Here is a 14,494-nt window from a genome sequence, read left to right on the forward strand (position 1 = left end):
CGAAGTAAAGAAGATACAAAAGGCCATCACTCCAGCGAAGGATGATTACAGTTTATCAACGACGAAGAAATATCACTCCAGCAAAGAGAAGATAGTTCGTAATGGGTCGGCTAAGGATTGGGGAAGATTAGAGCTACTTCTTGGAAGACCAAAGATGTCGGGAAAACAAATACCAGCAAAATCTTCTTAATCCAGCGAGACAGCAAACATCATCAGCAGTGGAGATAGGAGACAGCCGAGAGACAATCAACGAAGAAGGATATTTTGTTTACGAAGATAGTCCATCTACGAAGAAAACCCAACTACGAAGATATTTCAGCTACGAAGAAAGTCCAACCAAGAAGAAGCTTACCCCCACGAAGATAGTCCAACCTACGAGGAAAAGGTATCGGTTACTTCGTCTACCAATTCAGCCCCGGCGAGCAGAGCACCTCAGATTCAGTTCGTCGGATTCATCTCAAATCCACTTCGCAACTAAACACACCATCCATTGCCAATAATACTACTAAAAGGGGAAGTATTCTTACCCCCCTTCTCTGATCAATGAAAACTATCTTCTGAGAAAGCATGCACATGAATATTGTCATTTGTAGTTAGTTGTGATTTCTCTTATCTGTTTAAACACTCGAATTATGAGACACGGGTACGTCAGCTTAGCTCGGAGATTCTATTGAGTATCGAGTAATGTCAGGACTGCGAAACAAACAGCAGCCAAATAACCCTCCGTGGAATAGGGAAGCAAAGGAGGGAATGAGGCAGCACTGATAATGAGGAATTTTAATTCGCCAGCGAACAAAACAAGCAAAGGAGCCGCGAGAAAATGAAAAGAAAGAAGAAGTTTACTTTGATAGAGGTTTCAGAGAACAACCCCAGCCAATAGCTTACTTTGTCACCAACCATCCACCTGCGAGATTCAAATGTCACTTCGTCCACCACCAACCAACAAACTACTTCGTAGGAGGCATCTCGTGAAAGGGAGGATATCAGAAGAACAAATGTCAATAGCACTTACTTCGTTAAGAGGCATTCAGCTATGGCGAAGCAAAGACCAATCCAGCCTTTCCACCCCAAATATACGAAGTAAACACAAGAAGATAGACCACTTCGTGAAGAAGAGCGGATACGTGTTTATGGGTGAAAACTATTTCTGTCGGTTTTGGTAATTTTGGGTGTGTGGATGAGAAATGAATCTAAACCCTAAACAAATGCACTGCATGGGAGTGCTTGTGACTCGAGAAATCAGTCTGTACAACTCTGGCCTAAATCAAGAAATGGCCGTTCCAGACTTGCTTCGGTCACAAAGTGAAGGAGATGGGGTTGATCTTAGGGAGGGAAGAGAAGAAGGTGTTGAGATTGTGAAGGTGTTGGCTGTGTATGACTTGTATCAGAAAGTTGAACTGGCTTGCAGAATGAAAGCTATCAGTTCTGGTGTTGGAATATGATTGTATCAATACTTGGATTTTGTTGTCTTGTTTTTGGAAATAGGGAGGAGAACCTATTTATACAAGTCATTGATCCTTACTCACGTCTCTCGTGGGAAGTGGAGTGATAGAGTAGTGGAGTTGCGTGTGTTAGTGTCACACGATCAGTCTTGCCCACTTCTCCCATCATCATTAACCGTCCATGTCTTCCTGACACGTTCTTGTGATGGTGCGTTGTGCGCTGCACGCTGTAAACCGCCAGACCAATACTCCAGTATGTATCCCCCAGTTTGTGACATGATTAATGTCTCGAGTGTGTAGGTCTTGGGACCCACAGGAAGTAGCATGTGATGCTAGATTTCAATAACTAAGTTATTTTGGAAGTCGATACTTACGAAATATCGCGTGAATTCTATGCATATAATGCATTGAATACATTCAGCATGTATGAAGCATCGTTGCTTTAAGGTTTAACAGAGTAAGTCACGGATTAAGCATCACATCAAACCATCTTTGAGTGATCGTTTGGAGGTTGTATTGGTAAGCCCTGTCTTGGCCGATCACTTTGTGTGGAAGAGTGGTTGACGGTGATCGTGGTGATGCCTCACGGGTCGCATAACTCCTGTCTTAGGATGTCCTTCCAAGCTAAGGAAGTTAGACGGACGAGATGACTTGCTACTCACATCTGTGACCGTCGGATTAGGGTTTAGGAGGTGGTCAAACACCAACCTTTAGCTTGGTCGAATCCAAGCATGGGAGACGATTTTGGCAGGGCCGATCGGGCATGCGTGTAGACGGCATGCCGATGTAGGCGTCCGTACCTCACTGTCTCATGAAGGTGAAATCTAGACCACTCAATTTGTTCGGCAAAGAGGAGAGGCTGAGATTGATTTGCGACAGAAATCCCATGCCGCAAAGGAGTTGAGGGCCGCGCGTCATGCTTACTTCGGGCGCGCGTTTCGGGATGTCCATCCATGGTCGGACTTGGCCGATCAGTCAGGCGTGCAGATGGCGTGCTGGTGTACACGTCCATACCTCCCCGTTGCGTGAACATGTGATCTAAGCCACTCAATTTTTCCGGCAAAGTTGAGTGGTTGAGATCGGTTTGCAACAGAAAACCATGCGACCATGCCTAGTTTGGGTGCACGAATCGAGGCGCCAAACCGTGGTCGGTCTTGGTCGATTGGTCACATGTGTACACGGGCCTATGGTGATTGTATTGACATGTTTGGGACCCTTTGAATCTACATCTACACCCTCCATCTATGCCTGCGAAGATGGACGGTTGTGCCTGATTTGCGATACATATGATGTGCCGCCAACCCTAATTAGGGTTTCACGTCCACGCTGCTTTGGCTGGACGAATTAGCAGGCCACGCTTCTCTTTTGGGGAGACCGATTATGTGGGGCCCATATTGGGCCGGTGGTGAACGCGCCAATACCTGCCTGATGGATATGGGTCCGATCTAAGCCATCCAATCATGCCGGTGAAGTTGGATGGTCGTGATCAATTTTAGGTTTTTAGTGGACTTCCCTGCGACCATAAATTCTTCATGCTGACACAACTTCGGACAATCGTATATTGCAATCTGGTCAGGTTAAGGAAGAGTCGGCCATGCAGGTAAGACGAAGGTCCGCCAGTATACACCATGACGCTTGTTCGACCGGCTTTGGGCTGATCCATGCCGTCCAACTACGCCGGTGAAGTTGGACGGTCGTGACGAACTTGAGACTGCCATAGGCGTCCTTTGTTTGTACGATTCCTCCAAGCTGCTCCATACCAGTCTGGGCATCCAACTTCAGGCTGGTGTTCAGTAGTAGTTTGGGAGGCATGGTAGGTATTCGGCCGACCAGGGCATAAGTGAGCCTGCTGATGGTCATTAAATCAGGTTCTAAGTCAGCGGAAATAACTTCCATGAGTGATATTAGTTCAAATTCAGTTAAATCGGGCACACAAACATATGTTGGTTCAAATGCACTCTCTGAACAAGGCCTCAATGGAGTAATAATATCACGACTTATAGACCCATTATCATCTAAAACGGTTTCATTATCAATATCATCAATACGAAAAAATTCAGAACTTAATGGCTTATGGGTCAAGGTCGGAGCATCCTCGACTGATGGAACTAGTCGAGACTCGGACAAAACTAGATGTTCTAGTTTGGGTTTCCATTTATTAGTGTCTAACAGCGGTGTGGAGTCTAACAAGGCATTGACTTTACAAATAACACTATCGTCATCAAAATCATACTCAAAATGAGCTAAGCAAACCTCTAATGGATCTCCCAAGTGGATCTTGCAAATATCTTGAGAGTGCATACTTTCTTTTCGCCCGCACTTCAGACTAAAGTACCTAAAAAAAATCAAATAAACTGCGTAAAAAGAACTAAAAGAACAATAAAAATAAATTATTTACAAAAATTAAAAATAAGCTATATAAAATGATATCAACTAGCGAGTATTTTGCTACCACTCCCCGGCAGCGGCGCCAAAAACTTGGTAGGTTCGAAAACCCACAATAAAATACTGCAAGTGCACAACATCTAACTAGTAGACAATGGCAAGTACAGGTCGTTCCCACGAGGAGTGTGAAATACTCTACCAACTAATACCAAAAACTAAGTAATCGTAATACGATGTTCTTGAGAGTTTTCAGAAATTTGGACAAAATGAAATAATAAATAACAAAGACGTAACAAAAATGAGAAAGGGTTGTTAGGGTTTACGATTTCCACCAATTCAATCATATAAAACTCTACTAATCTCTATTTATCATTCAAGACAAATTTCAAAATCAAACTCATGTCCCGGAAGATGTTATATTAAATTCTAAAATATAGTTTCTCCGCTGTAACTTCCTTCGCTTCGTATGTAGTGATCCTAAAGCATTACCTATCTATCCTTGCACACCTCGTCTAGGGATTTAACCGAAGCACGAAATATCAATTCAAAAGCATAAATAATCTAGAAAATCACATGAACGATAAAACACCAAGTTATATGAAGAGAAATCACTAATCAATGAATCATTATTAAAAATATCATCGTAGAGTTTATAAAATTAAATTGGCTTCTATCTAAACTCTAATATGGATTAGCTAGCCATGGTTTTCTCCAAAAACCATAAACAAATTGAAATCAAAATTAGCTAAACCAAAATAATTGAAAAATGGGCAATGAAACTTCTCAAACCCTAGCTCCTGTTCAGGGCTCTCCGCCGCGCCTCCTTCCTGGTTTTTTTGTTTTTTTTGTTGCCGCAACCTCCTTTCTTTTTTATGTTCGACGGCTGTGTAGCCTCAAAACCCGTCTCCTCTTTTTTCTCTTTCTCAGTTTGTTTATGTCCCTCTGTCGTTACTGGAGTAGTCTGTCTCACTAAAACCTAGCAATTTCCTAGGACCAGTCCACTTAATCTCAACTTATCTGTAGCACCAACTCCTTGCAAAACAGACTCGTGAACCACAGGCTGCAATTTCCGTTGCCTAACTAGCCAACCCAAATTGTATTCCCGGTCCGACCATCTCCATATTGTTCTCTAACTCACTGTGCATTACCTCCACTACGAGTACAATTCATCACTCGAGTCTCCATCTTCACATCTTGGCTACGACACCAACCACCATTCCCGGCTTCGCTGCCGATCGATCACCACCACAGATGCAACTCAGCTCCTTGTTTCGTTGCCATCTCAGCCAACCCATCTCCCTCTCTCAATGAACTAACCACATACCCACTTCATAATACGAATTCATTAACCTGTAGTAGATAAACTGGTGATTGATCGCAGACAAACTGGTGAACGTAACAGCACCTCCACACTCTATTTATCCTTTCTTGTCAAAATCTCTTCTTGTACGGATGCAACAGCAGAAACCCATTCAGCCACAATAGATCATTGGCAGCTGCTGTCATTGGAGCCTCCTTTCTTCCTTGCTCTTCTCTCCATACAAAATCATTGCCAATACCTGACGAGAACCAACACTGTTTGACCGCTATCTCATGCAATTTATCCGGATTAGATGAACACCACATGCTTGACCTTTCTGTTCGTAAAAGAATGGAAAGTGATGATTAAAACACCACAAAATGTTGTGGTCATAAAGATGGACACGGCTTACTAGAGAGACCACTAAACATCGAACCCCATCTGCTGCTGTTGGAAACGTCGAGTCTTGAGAGAAAGTAACGGTATTCAATTCATTTTGAGATTGAAGTCTTCTGTCCGAGATGTGTAAGATAAATAAGTAGTTTCCTTGCTGTGCAACTAGGGAGTATGAACTCCTTTAGCCAAAACCACTGACATAGGCCTGAAGTTTAATGATCAGGTGCACTATCTTTTGACTGCTTAGTTAGTTTCCTCACACGGACTAGCTAGTGGCTAGGGCATCCGCTGCAACATTGGTAAACTTTGTCGCAAAGGCCGCTTACCTTTCATTTTAACCGTTTATTCTTCCGGAAGACCGAATTCGCTTGTACTTTCTACAAAAGCACTAAAATAATGTTATTAGCAAAAATATAGAGTCCTAAATATGGGTATAAAATGTAGCACATACGTGCTTATCACAGGTATTTAAATTTATTTCTGTTTGATCCCTTGGTTTCGTTCTTCTTGAGCAACTTTCACTAAAGGTAATCCTTTGTTGGCGATCAGGAAATCTCTAAAGAAAATGATTTCGCAAGACTGGCTCGTAGTGAGGTCTGGCGATACTGGTCTTCATGAGAAGTCTGGCGATGTTGGTCTTCATGAGAAGTCTGGAGATGCTTTTAAAGAGAGGTCTGGTGATACTGGTCTTCATGAGATAATGACAAAGATGGTGCAAGCTCGACTGAACGGAGTGCCTCCCCAAGTGGTAACCTTAGTGAGCTTGTAGACGAGGTCGTGACGAAAATCAGCATTCAGAGTGAAGTGGACATCCGGAGGAATGCAGGAGAGGCAACATCTGCTAATGCTCCCCTTGAAGATCTTCCTGAGCAGGTTCCCATTGATAAGGCAGTCACGGTGTCTTCTTCTGAAAGGCCTCTTGCAGCTGACAAGGTTCCTGATGAAGTATTGGCAAGGCAACCTGTTGTTCCCGGGGCTATCTTCGATCTTCTCTTTGATACCCCTCATGCAGGTCATGTGTTGGTTGGGGGATTCAGTGTGCCGGCTCAGTTCGAGGAGTTATACACGGTGATATGGAAGAAGCAAGGCCACATTGCTACCACCTAGAAGCTCAAAAGTCGTCTTGCATTGGTCAACCGCGTCCAAGAAGCTTTATTCTCCATTCACGGGATGAGTGTCACGACCGGTCGCAGTGTTTCTGAGGAGATGATTGAAGACGTGAAGTGCCACCGAGACGTGTTTGTGCAAGATGATTTCAAAACTCCTTGGTTCTTCAAGGGGTTTTCTGAAATCTAGGAGCTTCAGAAACTGCAAGACGAAGTTCCTTCTGCAGACTGTATTGCTCGCCAGGAAGAAGAGGTTGAAAAGTTTTCCAAGGAGTTGAAGCTGAAACAGGCCGCGCTCCTAAGGAAGAAAGCCGCTCTTGCCCAGAAGGACGAGTTGCTGCTGAAGGAATTCCCATGAAGGATTCGTGCTGCTTACTTGTGTTTTTTAGATGCGTTTTCAGTGTGTGAGGATTTCCTTTCACAATTTGATTTTAGGTTTTGAACTAATAGGTGGTTGAATTTTGAATTGGTTTATTTTTTGAGATAGTTTTATGAACGATTGATTTTCTGAAAGAGATTATTCTAGAATTTGCGTCTTGGTTATGAATGATTATACATGTCATATGAAATTGCAAATATCGTGCGAAAAGGAAAGTATGAAGGGAAACAAACATGGTGTTTGATCATTGAATCTCTTTCTCCGTGTGGGATGTCAAGTCCCCAGTAAATTCTAAAACTATCTTTCTTGTAAAATTGTTTGATAGAACTTACTTGCTCTTTGGAACCTCATTTGCATGAAACTGAAACTTCCCAAGCAACCTCTTCAAGGAAGCCGTACGAATTAATTTCTAGAGAGGGAAGGCAACTCCTCTGAATGAAGTTTTTCCGGAAAGATGCGCTTCAAGGCGTTGCATTCACTGGTATGGTGATGAAGGAATCGATGATAGTGGCAATATCTCGGATCTATCACTTCTTGATCAGTTGGTTGACGCCATACAGAAGGCAGCTGTACCTCTCCGTCTCGCACCCATGCCTCCAACAACTCCAAGATCTTCTTCATTGGGAACGGTAAATGAGGATACGTTGAGTCCAGCCTTTCTTGCGTTAGCGGACGTTGTGACGTCTCTATGTGGATTTGAAGTGGGGAACGCTTCGGAGACGGAGTTGGAAAACCAGTGTGTGTCATCATATCCGTGGCTCGCTTGACTGGATGACGGAATGCGGAAGGCGACATAATATCATTGTCGGGTGAATGAGTTGAATGCTCCCATCCTCTGCACTCACGTGTTCCTTGATTGATTTCTCCCTCCTCGAGCGTTTCTTCACTTGGCCGAAAGGTCGTTGTGGATTGGGTAGTCTTATGAGCTTCGGCAAGAGTCTTGAGGTACAAACTTCCAGCAAGGCTCCGTAAGCTGCAGGCTCCCTTTCTTTATCCGGCAGATGTGGCATCCTGGACAAGTCTTTTCTTCTACGGAGTTGTCTCGAGTCTCTGTCGCCATCTGGACCATGTTTCTCGTCTCTCCTGAGTCCCCTGTGGCTACACGCTCTCTCTGCATCTCCGTTGGTAAAGGAATGACTTCTAGATAAGGATTCAGCGTTTCTTGCACCGTCTGGGTAAATGCCTGCCGATCCTTCTTGTAATTGGGTTGCTATATCGTTCAAAAGGCGGAATGTTTTGCTCTGCCTTCTAGCGATACAAGCTTGATTTTCCAGGACATCCTTCAGCATTCTAGCCACACTTACCATGATATCTGAATCATTTATGGTTTCCGAAGAATCTAGCGGGCGAAGATACATCGTGAGATAAACATCGAGATGAAAACCGAAAAACGAATTGGTTAATGATTGAATTGAAACCAAGAGCTATCCCCAAAATCGAGAAAGTTGGAATGAATATTGAGAATTCAATTTTGCAACCGAAAGATTAATCTCCCACTGTGGTTGCCAATTGTTTATGGGTGAAAACTATTTCTGCCGGTTTTGGTAATTTGGGGTGTGTGGATGAGAAATGAATCTAAACCCTAAACAAATGCACTGCATGGGAGTAAGTCACGGATACTTACCAAAATATCGCGTGAATTCTATGCATATAATGCATTGAATACATTAAGCATGTATGAAGCATCGCTGTTTTAAGGTTCAACAGAGTAAGTCACGGATTAAGCATCACGTCAAACCATCTTTGAGTGATCGTTTGGAGGCTGTATAGGTAAGCCCTGTCTTGGCCGATCACTTTGTGTGGAAGAGTGGTGGACGGTGATCGTGGTGATGCCTCACTGGTCGCCTAACTCCTGTCTAAGGTTGTCCGTCCAAGCTGGAGAAGTTGGACGGACGATATGACTTGTGACCCACATCTGCGACCGTCGGATTAGGGTTTAGGAGGTGGTCAAACACCAACCTTTAGCTTGGTCGAATCCAAGCATGGGAGACGCTTTTGGCAGGGTCGATCGGGCATGCGTATAGACGTCATGCCGGTGTAGGCTTCCGTACCTCACTATCTCATGAAGGTGCAATCTAGACCACTCAATTTGTCCGGCAAAGAGGAGCGGCTGAGATTTATTTGCGACAGAGATCCTATCCCGCAAAGGAGTTGAGGGCCGCGCGTCATGCCTACTTCGGGCGCGCGTTTCGAGACATCCAACCATGGTCGGACTTGGCCGATCAGTCAGGCGTGCAGATGGCGTGTTGGTGTACACGTCCATACCTCCCCGTCCCGTGAAGATGTGATCTAAGCCACTCAATTTGTACGGCAACAGAAAACCGTGCGACCATGCCTAGTTTGGGTGCACGAATCGAGGCGCCAAACCGTGGTCGGTCTTGGTCGATTGGTCACATGTGTAGACGGGCCCATGGTGATTGTATTGACATATTTGGGACCCTTGGAATCTACATCTACACCCTCCATCTATGCCTGCGAAGATGGACGGTTGTGCCTGATTTGCGACACATGTGATGTGCCGCAAACCCTAATTACGGTTTCACGTCCACGCTTCTTTGGCTGGACGAATTGGAAGGTCACGCTTCTCTTTTGGGGAAGCCGACTATGTGGGGCCCAACTTGTGTGGTCATGATTGTTTCTGTGACTGATATGGGCAGTTCAGATTCAAATATGCTCAATCGGGTTAGTATAACACATCGAGAGATGTAGTATGTACGCGTATTTCGTGCATGCCTCACTATTAATACTTGGAGATTCGTGTTACTCTGCTGAGAGTAACACTCAGTCGTCATGCCGCACTAATGAGAGTTCAGCGGAACAGGAAATACAAGGATAGTCATGTATTAATTGATAATGCTATAAATTCACAGGGCATAAGAGATTGTTGCTACATGCTCCATTCTAGGTGAATTAGTAAAGTGAAGAAATATTCGTTACTTACCAGTGACTTTATCCTTTGCAGAATGTCAGCGAATAAATTTGTTTTTACAATTTTAGCCCTGAACTAAAATCCACCATCAACAATACGGTAGTAACAGCTACTTCGTCAGCAAACTCCGGCGAAGATTCCCAACAACTTGAGCAAAACCAGCGAGCAGAAGTAGAAGGCGAAGTACCACTTCGTCTGAATATGAGGAATAAACCAGATCACGAAGAAGAAATATCCAGCGAAGTCCAGCCACGAAATAAGGGACATAGGCAAAGCTTACTTCGCAACCAGTAGAGATCAAAGACATATTCACAGCCAGCGTAGACGCTTACTCCACGAAGTTAAACCAACCCACGAAGCAAAACCAATTACATTACCGGAAAAGAAACATGCAAATAAAGACATACCACCTACTGCCAATAACTATACACGAACAACACAACCAAAAGGGAAGTACACTCATACTCTCACTATTAACTTCAACCATTGCTCTCGCCTCTCGTCTAGAAGCATGATTTATTTAATGCCTTAGAGGACGTTCAACTGAAAGTCTCTGATGCTTCCTGTACTAGTTAACTATGAATTGCACAGTCCTTACTTGTCAACTATGATTAGTTCTAAAATTGCATGTAAATAATAGAGAATAATTGAAACTGCATGGATATAACGGAAATATTACTAGAGTTTTACATACATGTAAATTGCTGATTAGAGATTATTTAACTCTTACTGATTTGTGAGTAGTAGGTCCATAAGCAATGATGGAATAGCAGACTCGGACGGATTGCGAAGGAATAAGCTCAAAGAACGACAACAACTAAGCTGCATCAGCAAAGACACACTACAAGCCAGACCAATAGACAAAGGTTGAATTCAAGTCAAGTGGAAGAGTAGCAGGCAACGGCAGCAACAACTTAGCATCAGTTCACAACACTATACTGCAATGAACGAGAACCAAAGCTACTAAACTCTAGAGCCCAAGTTGAAAGCTCAATGGGACCAGCAAGTTAAATTCTGCCACTTCGGTGAACGTAGCAGCCAAGCACTTCGCTAAAACTCAGCAACAATGATTTCATCTCGCATACCAACATCAAATCGCCATAAAAACGAGATAAGTATCATTAAATTATAAAGTCTTCGTATATATAGCATAGCATGATATATTACATGAATGAACAATACTCCTCTCAAAGAAAAAAAAATGAAAAAAAGAAAAAAAAGAGCAAAAGTAAGACCTCAGATTAGGAGGCGAAAGAGATTCACGAAACGGTTTCTAGGGAAACTTAAAACATTCGCCTAGGAAGGCTGGGAATCCACGGCATGCACCCTAGTTCGCACGAAAGTGCAAGAGGCAAAGCCTAATGCATGTAGTGAACAACTCCCAAACAGAAAGTCAGGGGCAAGGATAAGACCTATCCGCCGAGGGTCCCTTTTATGATGGCCTTCGGTAAGGGATGTGGAGTAAGACCAAGGCACCGACGTATTCGGTTGAGCTGCGGGTGCCTGGGGCGTCTGGAGCGTTCCCGTCCATGACCGTATGGCAAGTCTTGGCTACAAAGCATTCGGTCCCAAAGAAACCCCACCTAGGGTGTGACTTCGTAACCAATATCCATATCGGCGAAAAGGATAAGAAGTCACTAAAACAACTGGTGTCGTCATAACCGTATGGGAAGAGCTCAACATGCATGTTAGGGGTAACTTCCTTGAAGGAGCATTCAGGGGGAATATAAAGGGACGTCACCCTCCATAGTAGGGAGCTGGTGACCCAATAGTCGGCAACACTACGGGGATTTTATTCATGGGAATAACTAGGCCTGTGGTACTGTCGCAAAATAAGACCTCAGTAGAGAATGTTAAGGCGAGGTTGATGGATTGTTATTCGCAAGAATAATGAGCGCCTGAGACTTTGTCGAATTAAGACCCTTAATGAGAGGGTGGGGAGAGATAAGAACCTTATTTTGAAGGCACAATAAGACCCCTTATATCCATATACGATTATAAGACTGGAGCAAAAGAAAACCTTACCCGTAACAATTTTCAACACCCCAAAATAGGAACAAGAGGCAAAAACAAAGAAAGAAAGAAAGAAAGAAAGCAAAAACAAAAGCAAAAGGAAAAGGAAAGTATATACCTCGCAGAGGCAATATAGCATGCATGCTATGCTATACATGCTAACAATGATATGTTTTACATGCTAGCAAAAGCAAAAGAAATAAAGAAGAAAATACTTCGCAGAGGCAATCTAGCATGTTATTATAATTCGCATAAATATCCATATCGCTATGATTATACTATTGTTATGCTATACATACTAACAATGTAGAAACAAGACCCAAGGAAATAAAGCGATGCAATGCACGAGCTAAAGTTGAACGGAGACATGCACGAAGAAAAATCGATGAGACAAAGGAAGTGAGCATACAAAGAGCCATGAACGAGCGAAGATTAATGGATGAGCGAAGAACCAAAATCATGCGATGAGGAATCCACGCAACACTTAGGGAGATCGACGCCTTCAAGACTTAATGATTTCAGTAATACACACATACTCTATACATTTCATTTTATCAACTAAAGGTAAGCATCTTATTCATGTTCATTCATCGTATAAGCATTGCATAAGAATTTTCGTCACATCAATAGCACACACTACATACTTCGTCTACTTCAAGGAATAATTCTTCTTACTTCGCGTATATACTTGGCGAAAAGACAAGGGAAAGTTATCAAGAATGGTTATTTGGCATATTTCGGAGTTCTTGTTATCTATACTTCGTGAAGATAATTAATGAGAGATACTTCATATACTTCGTAAGATACTTCGCATACTTCATACTTCGTACTTCATATACTTCGTAAGATACTTCGCATACTTCATACTTCGTACTTCATATACTTCGTAAGGATACTTCGCGTACTTCATGCTTCGTGCTTCTTATACTTCATACTTCATATGCTTCGTACTTCATACTTCGTATTTCGTACTTCGTATATTTCAAGGAATAATGTATACTTCACACAACAAGGATTCGGAACTTCGCAAAAGAATAAGAGGCAAGTATATACTTTTCAAGTTAATATTCTTTCGCTCGTTCCTTCGTCAAAGATCAACAACTACTTCGACACCACACGTCTCGCTCCAACAACTACACCAAAAGGGATTTTTCCTTAAGGATCGCTCTTCAAGCAATACTCAAGGAAAAAAGGGCTAAATGTAGATACTAAAAACCACACTCGACGCGTGGCATAATTCAAGAGCAACAGTAACTTAGCAAATATAGGATTGTGTACATAGTATCTTAGCTTAGTTTCCTTAATTTGTAAGTAAAGGATATATATGTAATTTCACTTCTACTCTCTAGTACATAAGAAAAAAGTCAAGGAGAGAGAAGGGATCAGATTTTATTTTCTCTAACTTTCATCTTCTTTCCCAAAAACTAGATGTTGAGCTCCAAGAATTCATTAATGGAGTTCCATGTAACCCAAAATATTATAGTGAAATTCGTGGATGTAGATCGATTCAAAGATCGAACCACGTAAAAATCATGAGTCTCATTTACATTTCTAATACACTTAATACTAATATTTCATTTGATTGTGATTAAATATTCAAATCTAGAATTTGGTTTATAAAAGAAGGTTTGGGTGTACCTATGGATTTTCCGTAGTTACAAATTAAGCAATCACGAAATGAATTAACGTTATAGTTTATCCGAACTAACGGTAACACAAATTTTAATTCCGAGAAACTTATAACACAAAAATATTGTTGAGAACTTGAATAACACCCACCTTGCTTCACTTGGATGAATTTGTTGAGAAACTAAAACGATTTGCGTGGCCGGGCACCACAACTTTCTCAAATTTCTCCTTACTTGCCTGCAAGAACTTGAATAACACCCACCTTGATCATGGCTGCACCAAATTGAGTTCGGAAAGTTCAATACAAGAATATTAGTAGTCGAAAGATTCGTGGTTTTTCCACAAATTTATGCCTGTAAGAACTCTAATGGCACCCAGCTCGATCGATTGCAACTCTGGGTTTCCCATAAATTTGTGTAGTTAGATTTAGTATCTTTGCAGAACTTTGTTTAACTATTTAGAGTTCTGAATTTTGACTAGATTTTGTGCCCGTGCTACGCACCGGGCGGACCCGAATACCATCCACAATTATTTATTTTTGTTTTAACCATATTTTTGGTTTGGTGTGATTTGACTTCGCCTCGTCATGTCGTGCATTTTGATTTGGCGTCGCCTGTGATGCATTTTTGATTTGGTGCATGCTTGGGATTTTTTATTTTATGTGGCTCTGTTTCTCCTCGCCCCGTACCCAGGCATTTTTGATTTGGTGTGGCTCGACTTTGCCTCGCCCCGTCCCCATGCATTTTTGATTGGTGTGGCTCAGCTTCACCTCGTCCCATCCAAATGTATTTTTGATTTGGTATAGCCAAGCTTCGCCCCGTCCCGATGAGTCCCCTTGTGGCCACCTAAGCTTTACTAATGGTGGTCATCGGTAACCATTTATTCTTCCTTACGCAAATTCATCCAAGTGAGTAC

The sequence above is a fragment of the Papaver somniferum genome, chromosome 1, assembly GCF_003573695.1.
Source record: "Papaver somniferum cultivar HN1 chromosome 1, ASM357369v1, whole genome shotgun sequence".
Classification (NCBI taxonomy): Eukaryota; Viridiplantae; Streptophyta; class Magnoliopsida; order Ranunculales; family Papaveraceae; genus Papaver; species Papaver somniferum.